This window comes from Pistacia vera, unplaced genomic scaffold, assembly GCF_008641045.1.
Source record: "Pistacia vera cultivar Batoury unplaced genomic scaffold, PisVer_v2 Contig971, whole genome shotgun sequence".
Lineage (NCBI taxonomy): Eukaryota > Viridiplantae > Streptophyta > Magnoliopsida > Sapindales > Anacardiaceae > Pistacia > Pistacia vera.
The window spans coordinates 47,526-60,576 of record NW_022196858.1 but is presented as its reverse complement, the minus strand read 5'-3'; the positions used below and the strand labels follow the sequence as shown (position 1 = coordinate 60,576).

At 33.1% G+C, this 13,051-nt stretch overlaps 1 protein-coding gene and 1 long non-coding RNA gene across 2 annotated transcripts in view; both read left to right on the top strand.

Moving 5' to 3' along the window:
* LOC116121248 (ALBINO3-like protein 2, chloroplastic) overlaps positions 1 to 4,952 on the top strand; it is a 48,677-nt gene extending 43,725 nt beyond the window's left edge. The window contains exons 4-7 of the mRNA XM_031407187.1: positions 3,294 to 3,547; positions 3,696 to 4,545; positions 4,639 to 4,694; positions 4,847 to 4,952. The gene's annotated coding sequence lies outside the window, so the exon portion shown is untranslated. The remainder of the gene's footprint in view (positions 1 to 3,293; positions 3,548 to 3,695; positions 4,546 to 4,638; positions 4,695 to 4,846) is intronic.
* A 643-nt stretch (positions 4,953 to 5,595) lies between these two features.
* LOC116121253 lies at positions 5,596 to 6,152 on the top strand. Its single transcript, XR_004126691.1, has 2 exons — positions 5,596 to 5,643; positions 5,773 to 6,152. It is a non-coding gene; the product is annotated as an uncharacterized LOC116121253 (long non-coding RNA).
* The last annotated feature ends 6,899 nt before the right edge of the window (positions 6,153 to 13,051 follow it).

The following is a 13,051-nucleotide window of genomic DNA, read 5'->3' as shown; positions in this document are numbered from 1 at the left end:
AAATAAAGCCTTTTACCTTCTCAGAGAGGAGGAACTTTGTAAAATTTTTGTTTATTTCTCACTTTTCTCTTTCCATATTTTCTCTACGCTTCCATATTTTCTCTACACACTTTACTATACTTCTTCCATGTTTCTTTCATATTTCTAACTTTCCCTCAACCTCAAGGCTGTTGTAATACTCTGATAATGTTATAGATAGCAAAAGATCCCATATATGTTTTTAATTTATGTTCTTTAACATGCTTAATATTGATGTTCTCATTTATGTTCTTATTCTTCATTTCTGTACATGTTCTTCATTTATATTCATGTTCTGCATTTATGTTATTGTTTAATATTCACTAGCTCTTTTAGATGATGTTAGAAGTTGTGTGGGTGTACGTGTGTGAGATAAAAAGATGGCATTGACCATTATTTCGTCCGATCGTTGTGTTGATTGGTTTCGCTTAGGTCGATTATCATAGTTTCCCACATGCATAAACTCTATGATTTTCTGATAGCATCTCTAAGGTCTAATAACCCGTGTGGAATATAATAATTATAATCCACAAAAACAAGGGCGGAGCAAGGGATGGCTGAGTCCCCCTGGCTACAGCGAAAAAAAAAAAAATATCTAATGATTATTTTCAATTATAATTATAATTAATTTTTCAGATAAGTTATTTTTTTTTAAATCTCTTAATCCTAATAAAAAATTTTGTTTCTTTTCTTAATAAAATTATAATAAGTTCAATTTATTATGTAAAAAAACCTCACGCACCGCCGCTCTATCACCTCTTCCACGCGACACTACCACCACCAGAACCGTCAAAGTCGCCCTACTTCAAGCACTCGCCGGTGGGTTCGCATATCTTCCACTCCGGTTCAGTACACGACGACTAGTTCACTGACTCTGTGCGGATCCCGGCGGAGATTGTTAACTTTTGTGACGGAGTGATTGGCAGTGGTGAAGAGTCGACTCTTCCTGTTCAAACTCTGATTTCGGTGCTCGATGCTTATCATAATCTCTCTGGCGTCCCTTGGTAAAGCTTGCTTTCTCTAGCCTACTTTTGTGTGTAAATGTGTTTCATGAAGTGGAAAATTGTCACAAAGCGCTATAAAATTGCTCTTTCTTTGAAATGTTATTTTCTTCTTTTAAATTCTTTTATATCTTCCTTTTCATGGTGAATGAAATTCACTCTGGAGATGTTTTGTTTTAATTAGTTGGTGGATGAGGACTTTTCAGGTGGGTAATTATTGCTACTTCGACTTCGGCATTCAGACTTGCGTTGCTTCCTGTTGTTGTTTTGCAGCTTCTTAAGCTGCGAAGGATAGGAGAGTTATCTCCTAAATGTAAGTCTGCTTTTTCATTTCACTTGCAATTTGTTTGTAGCTCTACTTACTTCCGTTCTTTGGAGTTCTAGTCAGTACACATTCGCTAGAGAATAAAACTTGAAAACACAAATGCAGTAGTGTAAATTCTACTATATGTTAGTTTCTTTCTTGAAGGTGTGATATCATACACCGATAAGGTGGACCGAAGAGGATATCTAGATTAGGATTTGTATACCTTATATATTTGTGGAATTTTTAAGTTATGCTGGGATTACTGGCTTGTTAATATTTAATGAGAGGTTGTCAAGCTACATGAACTATTAACAAATTAAGTTTAGTTGGCATTTTTTTACCAACTTGAGTGTAGAGCGTGGCAGAATATTGTTGATTTTTTTTTTTTTTGTTTTTGCTTCACGTTGATGGGTATGTTGTGGTGTCATTAAAGCCTGTATCTGATGTATAGACTCCTGACCATGATTTGTTTGTTAAAGGAGTAGGAGTAGAAGTAGGTTTTGGCGGTCAATACGTAAAGACAGAAGGAAGGAATGATTTCTTCCTTGAATTGAAGGTTTCTTCCAAAAAATCGTCTATCTTATGCTCAATGTTGTATCATTGTCTTTGATGCCGTTAAGGTTGGTAAGGGCATTTATGCACACAATGGTCCGTGTATCAGTGTAGTTTCTGTTTCTATTGTGCATGTGTTTTTTTTGGTAGACATTCCAAGTGGGGCTGCAGTACTTATTAGCAATTGTCTGATATGTGGAGATATTTATTCTTCTTTTCCTGCATAGAATTGTGTAATTTAGACTTGCCTCCGAGGTTGAGAGTCGTATGTAATTCTATTCATCGTCCTCATTAACAGTTGGATACTAGATCATTCTTCTGGAATTCTTGCAGGGTCATTCTCCCTCCCCCTTTCATTGTTGCTCATATATTTAATTTGCAATAAATTTTTGTTTGATTCTCATATGCACTTCTCATAGTGCCTCCTCCATTGCCACCACCTCAGTCAGGAAGGAGTTTCATTGATCAAATTTCACTTTTTCCGAGGGAAGCAAAAGCAATGGGGTGCCCCTCATTTCTGTGGTTCCTTGCCTCCCTTGTCCATCCAGGTGACACAGCTATATATATTGTGTAAATAACTTTAACTTTCTTCTCCCATCTCAAGCCAAGATACACAGACAATAGAAAGAAATACACATCTTCTAACTGAAGGAAATAGATAGATGTTGGGATAGAGGATTTTGAGTTAGATTCAAAAGCCTGGAATCTATATAGAGAGCCAGTTATTTATGTACTATTATTGTTTTCTTTGCTTTTTTTTTTTTTTTTTCTTAATTCTTTTGGTATTTTGATGTATTTGTCTTCTGTCCTTTAGGCTAAAACTTTAAGCAACAGAAGCCTAGTGTATAGTTTGGTTGAATAAATTTTGTACTTATTTATTTTGTTGTGTTTTGTTCAATTCTCCAGGTCCCATGATTTCTCTTAGGTGTGACGAGAATTTGGAAAATGTCATTGGAGGGTCATCCAGGGTTTGATCGTGTAAGGCACAAACATGCTTAAATATTTGTATAGAACAATAAATATATATATATGTATTAATGCTTACTATAGTAATATCGTCTTTATGTATTCATAGATTAATATCCTTGAGGGTTACCAGTCTTGTTATTACTTTCTTTTGGGTTACAAATGACTTGATATGTTTCTGAACCATACAATTTGGCCATGCTTCTTGCAACATGCAGCATAAATTTTATAATGATGACATATGAGAATTACACATCTTATTTCTATAGTTTTTGTTGGTTCTCATCTTATTAGTTTTATAGTGAATGAAACAGTTTACAATTTTAATTTGGTTGCCAAGATCTCTGTTTTATCTTTAATATTCTCATCAATGAAGGAACTCTTTTTGCTTTTCGTTCCCCTGCATATGTCTCATATTTTTTTTTGAATGTGATGTTATTTTGCTATAGGAGCATAGAATGTACGATGCTCTGTCCGTGGAATTTATTGCAGGGTGGGACTTTGTGGTTCCAGAACTTGACTGAATTCCCTCATGGTCTTTTAGGCCCCATCTTTCCAATAGTGATAGAATTGTGAATTAATATTCATTGGTCATCTTATTACTTGTTTGATATATTTTCCAGATTTCTTTTAGGAAATTTTCACTTGGAAAATAAGAAGCATGGCTTATCGGCAAAAATGAGTCACGAACAGTTTTGTTGAGGTTTGCTTACTGCTATGTTATTACATTCTAAATTTTTTACTGTCCAGATTTTATGTTCACGTCAATTGTGAGAATAAGAATGGCATATAATTTCCCCTGTAATATTTATACCATATTTAGTAAAAATTATTTATCTTCCTTATTGCAGTATTACAAGAGATATTTGGATGTCTGGTCACTACCTTTATTTTTTATTGGCTATTGTATTCCTCAAGTAAAATATTCTACCTTCATTTCTACTTTGAAATTATGTTCCATGATTTTAAATCAGATTTCCCTTTTAGCTTACCTTCTTGGATATTTTTATTGTTTATTGAGATTCACAGTGAAATTTATTTTTGTTCTTGGATTTGTCCACAGTTTATTGAGTAATCATTAATCTCAGAATTTAAGCTCATAGGATAGATTCCTAATTGCATAATTGATTTTAGGGACCATTCAAACTAAGTGGTTCATATATGTTACCTCATCCTCGGCTGAATGGGCAAAAGTTGATACGTAAATACTGATAATGCCAATGGCCTATTGGATTGTGAAAACACTGCTATCTATTTCATTTTAATTTCTTTTTCTAATTGCTGATCTTTACCCTTATCAGAAAGGTAAGTATTTGATAGGGAAGTTCCCGTGACGTTGTGCTGGGTATAATCACTAATTTAATTGCCTTGATTTGCTGGGTCATCTTATTGGGTTACTAATAGCACATTTAGTATGATTCAGGTTGTTATTGCAATTTGTATGATTCAGGTTGTTATTGCAATTTTCTTTTTTGGAAAGAATTTGTTCCTATGTGTGATATGTTTTAGTTGGTTTAGTGTGTGAAATCATAATCCCTCAAATATCCTGCTGTTCGCACAAAGTTGGGGTCACCTGACAAGGATGCTTCATCAGCACTGGAAAAATCTGAAGAAATTGATAGTCCTGAAAAACATTTGGATTTCCCTGCAAAGCAATGCAAAATATCTGTCAAGGACCTAACCCCTAAAGAGCTGGTAGCTGTAAGTGACTAACCTCGGAACCTTAACTACAATTTGAACGTAAGGGTTGTGTTACATGTTGTCTTCAATCTTTGTTGTTTGGATTTTGGACAGCTTTCAGTCAAACACTTCTCAAAAGTACAGAAAGAAAGAGCAAATTCTTTTTTGCAGTAACTTGCTCTTCTTATGCCCCCTTTCCTTCCTCCGCATTCTGTAGTTTTATTTTATTAAAACATCGAATAAGAGCTGTTGCCCTAGTAGTTAACGTTTGATGACGGACTGGCGCTTGATGAGGATCCTGATTACATAAATGCTTTGATAGTTATGGGGCAGACTCAACTGCAGAAAGGACTGCTAGCGGAGGCTATTGAATATTTGGAGCGTGCTATCTCCAAGGTCCGTCTAGTTTAATTTAATTATCTTATGTTTTTTCACAATCAGATGTTTAGGATATAGTAGGATTATATAGGCGGGAAGCATGCTTTATGCATTATTTTGGTAATTACAGAAGTTTAAATAAAACGGTTTTATTATGTTGGAAAGAGCATATAAAACCTTCATACATTGTGATTTAGTCACACCCACTTTATTTTATCCTAGCTTTGGATTCTTTCAATTTTGAAAGTATTTTTTCTTGCTCATATCAACGTTATGCTCTGTCATTAACAAAAGTTGTTTCTTTGACATCACATCACTCTTCATCTCCAGCCATCCCACAAAATTGAAAAATTGATCTTTTAATTGTTGCTTCTCAGTGGGCCGGTGTGCCTATATAAGACAGGTAAAACTCAGTGATGCTTTTGGGATTCTACTCACTACTCTGAAATAAAAGGTCGAGTGTAACAATTTTTCTCAAAACTATGCCACAATTTGAGTTCAATTTTGGGACCCAGCCATGGGCCACTGTAAACTTTTTGAGCTCAGTGAGCAGGCTTAAAAATATAATTACTCGTGAAGAGGGCATTCATTTTTTTTTTTTTCCCATTTTTCCATTTTCTTGTGTATGTTACAGGGAAAATGGCTGAAGGATTGTACACCTGGAAAGAATGCAAATCTGGAAGAGCTAGAGGAAAAAAGTTCCAAAGCCCATTATTATGATGGATTGGTATTACTTTCAAGGTATGAATTTACACAATCATTTCTCAAGTGTTTTTACTTATAACCTGATATTCGCTCGTCTCAGAATTGATCATATTTGTCATTACAATTTATGTCTATTGTTGGGGCACTAACTACTGGGGTTTTCAGTGCTTTATGTATGTAGGTCGCAAGGCTAAGTTGTAAAGCATCTGCATTTAGCTGCTGCTTATAATCCCGAGTATAATGAACTATTGCAATAATGTGAAAACGACGACATGATTACAAGTGAGCTTAGCAGCAGCAGGAGAGGAGATTACTAATTTATTTGTAAAGTGTACAAGACGATGTTGTAAACTCATCTGCTCGGGCCACGTTCCCAACATATTCATATCCCATAAGTTTCCGGACTATCAAGATTGTAGATCCTACAATATTCCCAGTCTCGATCGATCAACTCGTGATAAGCATTCTGGGGAAGTTTTGTTGTAAAAAGAATGGTAAAGTATTTTATTCCTTTGTTTAGTGAATTATATTATACATTGAAATAAGTTTTAACTGGCGCTTTGAATGGCAATACTAGATAGTGCACCGCGGCACTCCAAATATGAGAACTGATTCGTTTTTTTTGACTTAAAAGAAGAGAGAGGAACTATTTTTTCAAGATAAGAATTTAGAATTGGACATTATGTTTTGTAATAAAATCCCTTCAATATTATTGATTTGCCCCACGCCCTTAAGCTTTTGCTCAATTTTGATTTTCTACCCTAACATTTACTTTAATTTATTGACCTTTCTGAGATTTTGCCAAGGTATTGGTAACTACTGCTCATGTTATTTTTGGCAAATACTTATGGGATCGATTGCCTGGAAAAACCCAATCCCACTGGAACAGATTATCCTCGAATGGGGGGTCGGGCCTAGGAGAAGTTGTCTTGTCCGCGCCCATATATATTATGTTAACTTTTGTGTTAAACTACTCTGATAATTATATTTTGTGTTATAAAATGATAAGAAAGAAAAGCATAAAAAGAAGGACAAAATTTATTATGAAATAGAACAGAGAAAGGTTGCACTTGCAGTATAGCAAGAAAAGCAAATGGCATGAAGAAGGAAGGTCTATATTACATAATGCACCTTGGAAATGAATGGTTCAATCTCAATCCTTGGCCTCACTCCCAAGACTGCTTTTCTATATTACACCTTGGAAACCAAGCGCCTGGACTATTCATAGATTTTGACGCATTAACATGTTATAAAAGTAGAATGATGTTGTACAAGGATGAAACCAAGCAGCCTTGGCAGCAAAGGCAGGGATGGAATCATTCAAAAAATTTCAGAGAATTACATGCTTTCCTTCTTCATATAATCACTTTTCTATGCTCAAACTTTTCTCTTTCTTATTCTAGGTTCGTCCTCCAAAATACCCTTGCTTGAAATCATATATACCTTCCTTCTTCACTCAAATGCATTCATACGTTCCTCTTCACACATTTAATTTTCTTTGCTTTATGCTGCAACCTTTCTCTTTTCTTATTTCATACAAATATTTCTTCTTCTTTTGTGCTTTTCTTTCTTTACTTTATCATTTCATGACGCAAATAATATATTATCAAAGTAATTTAACACAGGAGTTAAAAATGAAGTAGATTTTAAATATTATCTTGCTATCCTTATATATGATTTTATACGTAAATTTGATTGTGTAGTAATTTTGTTTTAACCCACCCACTAATTATTCTTCATGCTCAGTGCAGATTTTGATATTCTCTTCCCAAGACATTTCTTATAGAATAAATTAATTGTAGATTCTAACACTTAACATGTTATAAAAGTAAAGAAAGATATATGTTGTAATTAATAGGATGGAACCAAGTAGGCTTGACAGCAAAGCAGAAAGATGAATACATGCTTTCCTTCTTCAAATATCACTTTTCTCTTTTCTTATTTCATTTATATACTCCTCCTCCTTTTAATTTGTGCTTTTCTTATTCTTATCATTTCTCAAATTGCTCACAAAATCTCTCCTAAACACCTTTGCTTATATTTTATCCTTCTTTCACCTTCAATCATTCAAATAGATTCTCTCTTTCACCTTGCTTGAAAACATTTCACTCTTTTTCCGTTTGTTCTTATCATTTCACTACACTCAATCATTCATTTTTTAATTAATTTCTTCATCTGATTGTGTTTGTGTCCGCCTCTTTGTTGCAACTAACCACTAAATTTCTCCTAACCTTTTCTTCAAATCCTTCTTTTATCTTCTCTCACCTTCAAAGAGTACTTAGTAGCAAAAAAAAAAAAAAAAAAAAAAAAAAAAAAAAAAAAGAAGCCATGGAATTTCTTTCTTCAATTACTGTGGAGGTTGGAAAGTGCTGGTTCGCAGCCCCTGGTGATCAACTTGGTTACTTGTTTCATTACAACAACAATGTTGAAAACTTGAAAAAGCAATCTAAGAAGCTGGCAGATGGCAGAGACATGGTGCAAAAGAAATCGAATTTGCTGAAAGAATGGAGAAATCATCTTTGCTAATGTTCAAAGTTGGATAGTTGAAGTTGACAATATTTCCACAAGAGCTCAAAAGTTTTTTGAAGAGGAAGACAAAGCCACAAAGGTGCCTCAAGGGTGGTCGCATTAATCTCAAACAACATTATCATTCAGTAAGGAGGCAAAGAAGCATACTCTGGTGATTTCTGATTACCTCCAGGAAGTGGAAAGCTTTGAGAGCGTGTCTTGTCCTGCTCCTCCATCTGGAATTATATCGTCATCTAAAGTATTTTATTCTGGCCTTTCGAATCTAGAATTCGATCGAAGTTTAGAAGGCGTTATTATGATCATAATGTTAGCATAATTGGAATATGTGGAATGGGGGGTGTGGGTAAAACCACACTAGTTAAAGAATCAGCCAACATGTAAAGAAGCTAAGATGTATGGTGCTGTATGATGGCGGTTGTCTCTCAAACCCCCAGTATTATGAAGATTCAAGGCATATTGCTGACGTGTTAGGTGCAACGAACTTCTGCCGGCTAATTCGAAAAAGCAAGACAAGTTTCCTATGGGATACAATCAAGAAGCAGGCGAATCCTCATTATTTTAGATGACGTTTCGGAAAGAATCAAATTGGATGAGATTGGTATTCCTTTTGGGAGTGACCATAGAGTTTTAAAATTTTAATCACCTCTCGAAGCAAAACTGTATGTAATCAAATGGAGTGTCAGGAGATATATACAGTTGAACTTTATCAAAACAAGAATCTTGGGCACTTTTCAGCAAGATTGTCGACTCGAATGTCGAAACTTCTGACATAAACTCTATTGCAAGAGTGATGCTGCCAAATGTGGTGGCTTGCCACTTGCAATTGTAACAATAGCAGGATTTAAAGGGCGAGAACAAGCATGTGTGGAGCAACGCGGCACGACACCTTCAAAAGTCCAACCCATCTGACATCCAGGAGTGGAGGAGATCTTATTTCATCCTTGGAACTGAGCTTGAATCATCTACGAAAAGTGGAGTCAAAATTGCTTTTCTTACTTTGTAGCTTATTTCCAGAGGATTACAAAATTCCTATTGAAGTTTTAGTGAGATACGCAATTGGTCGAGGGTGGTTTAAAGACTTTGATGAGACAAGAAGATGTCAGAGATAGAGTTCATGCTATTGTAAGTACCATCACTTCTTCCTTTCTCTTAATTGATGATGGTGAGAGTATGTTAAATGCATGATGTATGGCGGATTTCGCATTACATAGCTCCTAAATACAACCACCAATTCTTGGTAAAAGCTGGCATTGGTCTACGAAGTGGACAAAGAGATACATGTGAAGATTTCACATGCATCTCATTGATGTCAAATAATACTATGGAGCTACCTAATAGTTGGAATGCCCAAGTTGCAGGTTTTGATGTTGCAAGGCAATTTTAAGATTTTTTTTCCTAAGAATTTCTTTCAAGAATGAAAAATCTTAATGTTTTAAACTTGAGTGGATTCACGCTCTTGTCGTTGCCTGATTCACTTTCATTTCTTTCAAATCTTAAACATTGTATGTTAATGGTTACAAGTTGGGTGACCTATCAATGATTGGAGGTCTAAGTAACTAGAGATTCTTAGCCTTTCCATCTTCTATTCAGAGATCCCTGATTCCTTGCCAATTAAGTAATCTCAGGTTATTAGATTTGAATAATTGTTGGGAGTTACACTAATACCTCGTGGTGTAATATCCTCTCTTAAAAGTTAGAGAGTTGTACATTAATAATTTTGGCAATGGGAATATGAAAGTGAAAATTCGAAAAGCAATGTCAATCTTGTTGATTTACAAGCTTTGTCTCGATTAACTCATTTAGAGATTAATATTCAAACCTTACCTCTCACCAAAATTGTTGGTATTCCAAAATAACCTATCCAACTTTAAATTAAGAATAGGTTATAGTGAATATTTTGATGCTTCTATGGATGAGAGTAGATACCAAGAAATATGCTTGTCTCACAAACCAACATTTCAAAAATATATGACTGGGTTAAAGGTTTGCTCAAAAGAACCGAGCGTCTACTTTAGAGAATATTGTTAATTTAAAGAGTATTAGTCATAACCTAGTTGAAGAAGGTTCAATGAATTAAGTGTCTTTATCGCATCTTGTGAATCATTGGCGTATATTTTTATTGTAAAGATATTAAGATTGCAGAGGGAGAACCAAGTTACTATCATCGTTAGAGCTTCTAGAATGGGAGAATTGCCCGAGTTGTCACATTATGGAATGGTGACCATCAATCCATAAGTCTTGTAGCTTGAAGAGAGTAAAACTTTGGTTATGCAACAAGTTGATAAAACTTTTTCAGCAACTCTACTCCAAAGCCTATTTTGTTTGGAAGAAATAGATATAAGGTATTGCAATAATTTAGAGGAGATCTTTGAGAGAAGAGAAACTTTGGATGAGGAGTTAGACCACACCATAACCTCCCCAAGTTTGGAAAACCTAACTACTATACAAATATGATTGTGATAAATTAAAAACCTCTTCACCCCCCTTCCATTGTCAAATGCCTGGTGAAGCTCAAAAGTCTTCAAATATGGGGTGCTCAACAATAGAAAAATGGTCATAAATAGAAAGGAGAAAAAGAAGCATCAATAGAGGGATAGTGTTTCCTAGTTTGTACTACTTGGACCTTTATTATTTGGCACACTCACTTGTTTTAGCTCTGGATCATATACTATTGAATACCCACATTGGAGACGATAGAGATGTGGGATGTGAAAAATGAAGACCTTTGGTTATGGAGAGCAAGTGACACCCAAGCTTAACAAAGTGTTTGTAGAGGGGTATGAGGAACGTTGGAATGGCAACTTGATGCCACAGTGCAAGATTACTTCAATGAACAGGTACATACTTATGATGAAGAGCTTCATTACATGTTGTATTAATATTGTAAGTTTTACCATTTTGCATTGATGATCTTCTCATTGATGCACTTTATTTGAATTAAATGTATTAAATATGACATTAAATTCAATAGAGTAACCCTATCCCATTATTTTAAGATTTGAGATACAATGAATAAGCTTATCAACATTCATGCCTAGCATATTAAAAGCTAACACTGGCCGATTGGTTATGTTTTTGACTTTTTATATGCAATCTTTTTCACAAACAGGGGATGTGATTGTTCTTTCTCAGGTTTCTTTATGTTTCTAGTTTGTGATTGTTTTTAAACACAATACTTATAGCTGCTAGTTTACACAACCAATTAAACTAACATTTGCCTCATACGAAACCTTCTTTTCGAAATTCACTCTCAATTCTTACCCAAAAATGAAACACCCTAAATTGACTGTTTATAATTATAATTATAATTAATTTTTTCAAATAAGTTGATTTCATTTTTTTTTTTTAAATCTCTTAATCCTAATAAATAATTTTGTTTCTTTTCTTAATAAAATTATAATAAGTTCAATTTATTATGTGAATATTGTTTTCATTTTTTTTTCAATATTATATTAATAATAAATCTTATTATATTAATTGTGTGACAATTTTTTATTCTATATTTGAAATTATACATTTTAAATATAATTTCAAATGTTATTTTTATTAATAAACAAAATTGCTTTTGTGGTGAATGAGACGAAGAATTAATTCAAAGTAGAGAGTGAAAAAGGTATGAATTGTGATTTATCATATTATTTTTCAGTATTATTGAATACACAAGAAATTTGCTTAATTGTTCCCATGATTGTATATTAATCAATCTTGTTGGATACTGTTCTCATTTTTTATTTTTAAAAACCAGTTAATATTTAGTTATCAATTAAATATTCACATAAAAATTAGTTTATAACCTTATATTGAATTTTAGGGTTTTTAGTAACTATCATTTACATAATTAATTTTTTATTTAAAAATCCTTCCTAAAGTACCATTTTTTTTAAAATCTTCTCTTTGTATTTTTGTTATTGTTCTTTCAACTTCCTTTTCTTTTTGTTTGTAGTTTGTGATTGTTTTTAAACACAATAGTTATAGCTTCTTTCTCTTTACATAACCAATTAACAAAATTTGCCTCATACAAATTCAATACACAAAACCAATAAATAATTTTGTATCTTAATAAAATTAAATAAGGTTATTTATTATGTGAATATGTTTTCATTCTCTCTATATATATATATATACTTTTTAAATAATAATTTCATTATATTAATTGTGATAACTTTTCATTTCTACATTTTAAATAATAAGTTCAAGTGGTGTCTATTATTATAACTTATTGTTTTATAGGCGAATCAAGCAAGAGGATCAAAGATGGTATGAATCTTGTTTTATCATATTATTTATTCAATATTATTGATAACACAAGAACTGTTATATTTGATTTTCTTGTTATTCATATGATTGTGTATATATTCACACTAACACAGATACAAAAGAAAAATAAAATAAAATTGATGGATCAATAGATGGTTGCTAGTTTGGGAATTGTTCCTCGTCCTTATGTAGCTCATCCGCTAACTTCAATGGTACCTCTGTGTAGTCAAACGGTGTTAGCTAATGAGTAGTGAAAGTGGTGTTTTGCTATGGAAGATAGGGAAAAATTCTTTGTTGGATAGAGTTTTTTTATTTTTTATTAAATTAATCTAATAGTTAATTATCAACTAAATTAAATAATTATGCGCATAAAAAATTAGTCTATACCTTACATTGATTTTTAGGGCTTTTAGTATTATTATTTATGTAATTAATTTTTTATTCGAAAATCCTTCCTAAAAGACATAATCACTTTTCAAATATTTGATAAACACTTTTAATTTATAGTATAGAATTAATTATTACTTTATAAACTATAACAATCCATAATTGAGCCTAAATTAGATCTCTCAAGAGTTGTTGATGATTGCTGATTGCTTTATTAAGATTTTGTTGGATATACAGTTGCTAGTCATACATTATTGTTATATATTCTTCT